Source organism: Charadrius vociferus, unplaced genomic scaffold, assembly GCF_000708025.1.
Source record: "Charadrius vociferus isolate BGI_N301 unplaced genomic scaffold, ASM70802v2 scaffold49, whole genome shotgun sequence".
In the NCBI taxonomy this organism is placed as follows: Eukaryota; Metazoa; Chordata; class Aves; order Charadriiformes; family Charadriidae; genus Charadrius; species Charadrius vociferus.
Window position 1 is genome coordinate 4,388,476 of NW_009661375.1, and position 6,759 is coordinate 4,395,234.

Genomic DNA, 6,759 nt, shown 5'->3' on the forward strand with positions numbered 1-6,759 from the left:
CAGGACTTCTTTCTCAGTGCCTTTTCCAGACCCACTCATGACCTGAAGGCCCTTGGGTAAGGTTTTCTGTGATGAAGAACAGGAGCCCCATGCCATGCTGGGTTGGAGCTGTTTTACTTAGATGCCCAAGCAGGAACCAACCCTCATCTCACCACCACAGTCAGGCAACACTCAGGTTGGCTGTAGAGTCCATGACAACTGAAGCAGGAACAAGGGCATGTCCTAGAGCCCCAATTTTCCTTTTCAATGTAAACCAACAGCAAGAAACTCTCCTCTGCAACCAACCCAGCAGCATGGGTTACCCCCAGAGCAGATCCAGGGCATGGCCCCCGAGAATCCAACCACATGAGCAGTCAGTGCAGCACTGATAGGTCCATGGAGTCTTCACCAGCCCCGCACCCAACCCACAGCCTCAGCCATTCACCCGCTACTCTCCAAAGAGCTTTCACCAACCCTGAGAAGCATTTTACCTTTGCCTACCCTTTACCCCATCATGATGGCTGCAGACTCTCTTCACAGGTCCCTCAGACTGAAAACAACAGGTCCACCAGTGCAGTCCAGCTCAAAGCTGGAGCAGGCGATGGTTTTTGGGCTGGTGGGTGCTGCATGGCTGCCTCAGACATGCTGTTCTGAACCCAGCGGCTGTGAGGACACCCTCAGCAAAGGGACAAGCTCCTGCCCAGCTCCAGCTCCAGCTCAGTCACCTCGTTGACCAGCAGGAAGAGCTCTCTGCACCACACAGAAGCACTTGACGCTTGAGCAGCTCATTATAAGCACATACAGCATTGCACCCACATGCCCCTATGTACTCAAGATGGAAGGAGGTTTAAGAGAGAAACTCCAAAAAAACGGAAAGAAAGTACATGGGTGGCTCTTCCTTGAGGTCCCCAGTCCTTCTCCGTTGGAGACAACTGCTTAGTGTGCCATTCAAGTAGAGCGTTTGCTTCTATTTATTTAATTCCCTATTAGAAGCGATGCACCCATCATGTCCCTGGGTGGGAGCTGGCCCCAGCCCGGCGAGCGGGAGCGGCAGGAGGCAACCCTTCATCAACCCTCTGGTACGGACCCGTCCTGCCCAGGGCTCCCCCAGGGAGGCATACAATCCACGTAGCATGTCTTAGCTAATCTTGGCATGAAGGATTTCGCTGATTTCGGTATTGAATAGCAGGTGTGCATTACAGCGCAGACAAAATGAGCAAAGCCAATAAAAGCGACGCAAAATGCCGACCGTCTTCCATATAATCTAATATTTAAAACAGCACAGCCTGTTTCAGACAATTACTTCATAACATACAATCTCATGTTACTGGAAGCGAAGGGGAAGGACAGGTGGATTACTTGGAAAAGCGCTTACTCTTCGCCTGTGGGACTCCAGACTGAGCCGAGCCTTCAGTTTTCAGTGACAAGAAGCCTGTGGTCTCCCTTCAAGCGTGAGGGGGATGATTCACGTTACCGAACGCATCCACGAGGTGTGAGATTATCTAATCAGGAAAGGGCAGAGCTAAAACACGCAGGAGCTCAGAAGGGCTTTAAATCCCTGCCATAAAAGCAGCACAAAGGTAATTATCTGAGGGCGGCGCGGAAAGTCCTCCTCCAGCCAGAACCCACCCAACAGCATCACCTCTGGCTGGAGAGGAGAGCGTGTGGGGCCCCTGCCCAGCCCCAGAGGGGCTGGGGACAGGGCTGGGAGGCAGCAGCCCACCCTGCTCAGGGGGTCTGGAGGAGCAGAGGTCCAAGCTGCACCTCTCCTTGAAGAAGGAAGGGGGTGTGAAGCTCTCCACAATGCTGCAAAGGAGCCCCAGGTTGTATGTGTGTGTGCAGTTGTGTGCAACGGAGCTGCCATCAGACAACCAGGCCCTTCCCAAACTTTAAGACGGAAAGCGATGTGCTATTTTTTGTGGGCCCAGGCGCATGCTTCACAAATACATTTTTACAACTTTAGCAAGTTGATTAACTTGCTAATGAATCTTATCAGTGGCCTACATCCTCCACCACTATAGCCCAGACTGCTGGAGATAGATAGCACCAAGAAGGGTGAGCACCAGCAAGGACCGACTTCCACCAAAGCAAAGACCTGGTGAGGTCACTCTTCAGCCTGGTGAGGGCACAGCAGGGACAACGGTGACAGATTTGGCAGAGCAGAAGAGACGCGATCTCTGGTGCAGAGAAGGGGAACAGGAAGAGGGGCTCACTGTGTCCAAATGTACTAGAACCGTGGGGCAGGACTATGAACTTCTAGGCGATGGTTTCAAAACAAATAAAAGGAAACAGTTCAAAGGGAACGGATAGGCAAACTGGAAACCACTGGCACAGGATACTGCTGATCTGAAAAAAAAAAATATGAGGTTTATAAAGTAATTCTATAAATTTCTGGATGTAAAATTCATGCTGGCCTATTAACTACAAAACCCCTATTTTTGACTCAGGAAGGTCTGACCTGTAAGTGGCTGGTGGGTACTCCAGAAAAACATCGTTACAGGCTTGCTGTGTTCCTGCCTCATCCTACAGCACTAGGTGGACTTTTGGAGAGAATTAGCACAGACTTTTTCGTTTTGTGAATGTAGAGTAACATCAACATTTTCCATCCGTAGCCTGCTAGAACTGGGAGCCAACTTCTCCTCTGGGACCTGTGTGGTCTCCCTGGACCTGCACATCTGCGATCTCCAGGAAAAGGGGGAATCAGACCAAGAGCGGAAAGGAAAAACTGCGTTTCTAAACACATCGTGTGCCAGCACCTGAATGAAGAGAAGACTGGAAGAAATGCTGACGATGTAAATACAACCAGGCAGCTACAGAGTACCAAGGGCAGGAGAGCATGTCAAGATGCAGCCACGTCTGTAGCGCATGAACAGATGCAAAGCACAGGGCTGGGTTTGGATTTTCCTTGGCTCCCTGATGCTATGGAACAGGCAGCTCATCACAGGTCCTTTCAAGGGTGAAATCCTACTGGTGAGGGCTTTCAGTTGTGCAAAAGGTCCGGGCAGCCCTTATGGTCTGCCCTCCAAGCACACCTCCAGGGCTGGGGATGGTGCTTCTGGTGGACATGGATGCCAGGGGCTCTCCCCTTGACTCTGCTGCCGCTGTGCAGCAAAGGGGTTCGGAGCAGCTCTTGGCAAAGCCAAGCCGGAGTCCTGGGAGGACACAAGGTGCCGATGGGCCCATGCCCTCCACAAAGCTATTCTCATGTAAAACACGCCGTCGGGGCAGGGGCAGGAGGCAGTGCATGAAAAATGCCGATTGCGTGAAAACAGCACGGGGCTCCAAGTCAGGGCAAATTTTGGACAGACTGTGCGGAACCAAAGCTCCGGCACACGTGCTCATCTGCTGGGTGGAATAAATGACTCGCAGCAGATCCAACAGAGCCAACGTTCCCTGTGGCCTCATCCCTCCTTGGGCTCTGCTAAGGTGTAAGCACTGATTGACGGATTTTTCCCTTCACTGCGTGTGCCTGGGTGGATGCGCTGCTGGCAAATAAAGAGTTTGAGGTGCTTCTTTAAGAAGCCAGGTGAAAACAATGTATTAAAAATCCTATTTTACACTTCCAAACTTGAATGCAGGCCCATAAAGGGAAGAAATTGTCCAGCGTCCAGGTTGTTTCTGATATTCCCTGTCATTATCATGCCTGCCTAGAGAACAACATGGACGTTGTACCCTCCTCTTTCATTATGTGATGCAGGAATCCACCACTGGTTTGAGGTTAAGTGATGGATCTTCAGAAGGACAGACTCAAGACCAGAGAAGATTTTTTTTTTTGTCTAGATCACAGGACAGGGACTGAGGCGGTCAGACACCTCTCCTGGCTCTGTCGGCTCTCCATACATGACTGTGCCCAAGTCTCTTCATCTCCCTGTGCCCAAGATCCTCATCTACAGGGGGGGCAGTAATATCTCCTCATACCTGTTTAGGTCCTGTGATTTCAGATAGGAACTACACACAGTGGAGCACCTTCGGACCTGCTGTCATGTGATGAAACCCCAGAATAAAGAGAACAAAGCGCCTCTCGATGCTGAGATTCAACAGTTTTTCGAGCCATCAGAGCTAGACTGTGCTAAAAGTTACCGTAATAGGCGAGAAGTTTGCCAGAGGTGTCCAAGCACTGCAGTCAAAACGAGAAGGGCCTCCGTCTTCCTTTGCTGGCTCCATAGCAAAGCCTCTGTGCTCATCCCAGAATAGAAACGCGCAAACCTCGGTGCTTCTCTTCCAAACCGATTTGCATTTTTAGAAACTAATTTGCAAAGCCTCGGACCCTGTGGCTGCAAGCAAAGCCTGGCTGTCTGAGCAGCCCGCCTCCATTACGGCATCTCCAGGACGGCAGCTTCTCTCAAAATGATGCTGTAACCTTTTACTCGGGGGGCAAATTTCTGCCTGGGGGAAGAAAGTCCCGCCAGAAGACTCTTGGGATCCTACGAGGCAAGAGAAGAGGGGTTGGGGATGGGATCAGGGTAACCACAGGTCTCCGGGGGGAGCTCCTGACACATGGCAGAGCCTGGGACACCATTTTCCAGCACACCTTACCCCACGCCCTCACCAGTGCTCCAGCGATAGTGTTACTGCACAACACCCAGCGGCCCTCACCAACAACCGCTGTGAACAAATCAGTTGGAGCCACTGGAGGTTTAGTAACCCTGCTGAGATATTCTCCTTATTTCCTATATCCATAAGCCACACAGAATTCAGCGTGACAGTACCGAAAGTCTCAGCCTTCCTGCGGTAGGCACAAAGATGAAGTCACATCACGGTGAGCCGCAGAGCATCTACTGTCTGAGTCACACATCTTGGGATGCTGGACTGCAGGCCACCGCCACCAGGAGGACACCCAGATGATGGGGAAGCGGCTGCAGGCCCACCTTCAAGCCATTCCCCCTTCGTTCACAGCTTGGACTGAATAAGAGGGAGATCAAATTGCTATCCCTTATCTCAGCCCTTGTGGGGATCGCTGTGCCGGCCGCCACAACCAAAGCGCTCACTCTGAAATAAGTAATATTGGCAAATAATACATTCCACGGTCAGAGGAATTATTGCACTTATAAAGCAGATATATTTGTCGCGCTTTTAAGCGAAGCTTAACATTGGCTATCTGAGACTAAATGACCACTCCAGCTCTTCTCCGCTGCAGGAGCAGGGTCGTTTCTGCTACCAATAAGCCAGCAAGAAGCCAAACCGGCATGTCTATGGCAAGCGGCGCTCAGCAAACGGCCAGGACCCGTCATCACGCTGATTCCAGAGCGCAGGATTAAACCGCATGACTGCTGCAACAAATGCATGAAACAATGGCCAGAAATGCTGCCTGGAATTCCCGGGTGTCTCCGCACCAGCGCTTAACTCACGGCTTCCCAAAAGCCAGCCCTCTCCCCTTTGCCATGGGGCGGTGGGGTGAAGAGAGCACTGGTTATCACCAGCAAAACCCAGCGCAAATTGAAGTGGTGGGGAAAACCCGCCACCGGTTATCAGCTGGAAACTAGAAAGAGATCCAATTCTGGTTTCCCTGACAATTTTGTTGTCTTTTCCTACTTTTAAACAATTTATCGGGTTGAGAGTTTTGCTAAATGCCTCTCGGATCGCACGAGGCCACACAGCAGTCTGTCACCGGAGGGGGACAGGGGGACATACACATATGGGGAAGGAAACCCTCAGCCCCCGTACTCTGCGCTAAACACAAAAGTTTAGACATGTTCCACTGACCAAATTGCTTAATGCATCCATGAATATTTTGTAACATGCATCACTTTTACTGTCAGCTGGTTTATATCCACAGTTTAGATTCTTACAAAATTTACAAAATTGAAATACTTTAGGGTGGGGTTTTTTAAGAAAAAAAAAAGGTGTTTTTTTTATTCCCCTTACAGTTTCTGAGCAGAACAGCCCACGTAGGATCTCACCAACCCACGGCCCAGCACCAGGGCAGGAAAACCAAAGCAAAGGAAAAATCTCCCAAAGGCCCCGTACGCATCGGGACAACCTCTCCCCTCGCAGCACCCACGGCAAAGCCAGTGCCTCCGCGGGGCCGAAGCTTTGATTTCATCGTTTAAACGCAATGCGAAAATAAGCACCAAGAATCAACAGCTCCATAAAGCAGCAGGAACGCAGCGAAGCGGTTGGATGCTTCTGCAAGGAGAATGACCTAAACCCAAGAGGCGTTTGCGCACACGCTGCGCGGCTCTGTAACACCCTCACCGGCCTTCAGCCTCCGGGACAACCCCGGGATGCGCCCACAAACCTGGGAGAAGCCTCGTTAAGTTTGCTGGGTTGGGTTTGGGGTTGTTTTTTCTTTTCTTATAAAAGAAAAACACAGCGATTTATTTTTTTTCCCCCCAAGGCCCCCTCCCGCAGCACCTGTCCCACTGCTGCCACGGGCCCCCCAGGAACCCCCGTTCCCTGGGCTGGGGTTATCGGTGGGGGTGGCAGGGCAGATCGGGCGGAGATGTGTGTAATTGCCCTGTCAGGCAGCTGAAAGGCCGCTCGCCTTTAGCTGATGCCACTTCAAAATGAAATTCTTTCTTTGGCATGGCTATGTCTGATATGCAGGCATCAAAGGGGAGGCAGCAGGTCGCCGATGCCCCGGGCCACACATTTCCCTTCTTAAAGGCAGGAATGAGAGTGTTAGCTCGGGGCCTGGGGGGGCCAAAGACACGTCAGCAATAACCCCAGCAATAACCCTGGGCTCCCCAGCAGTGGGGTGATCCCCCCCACCCCTGCCACCGCCCTATAGGCGCTGCGCATCCCCACGAGCGCCCACGCACAGCCCTGCAGCGCAGGGGC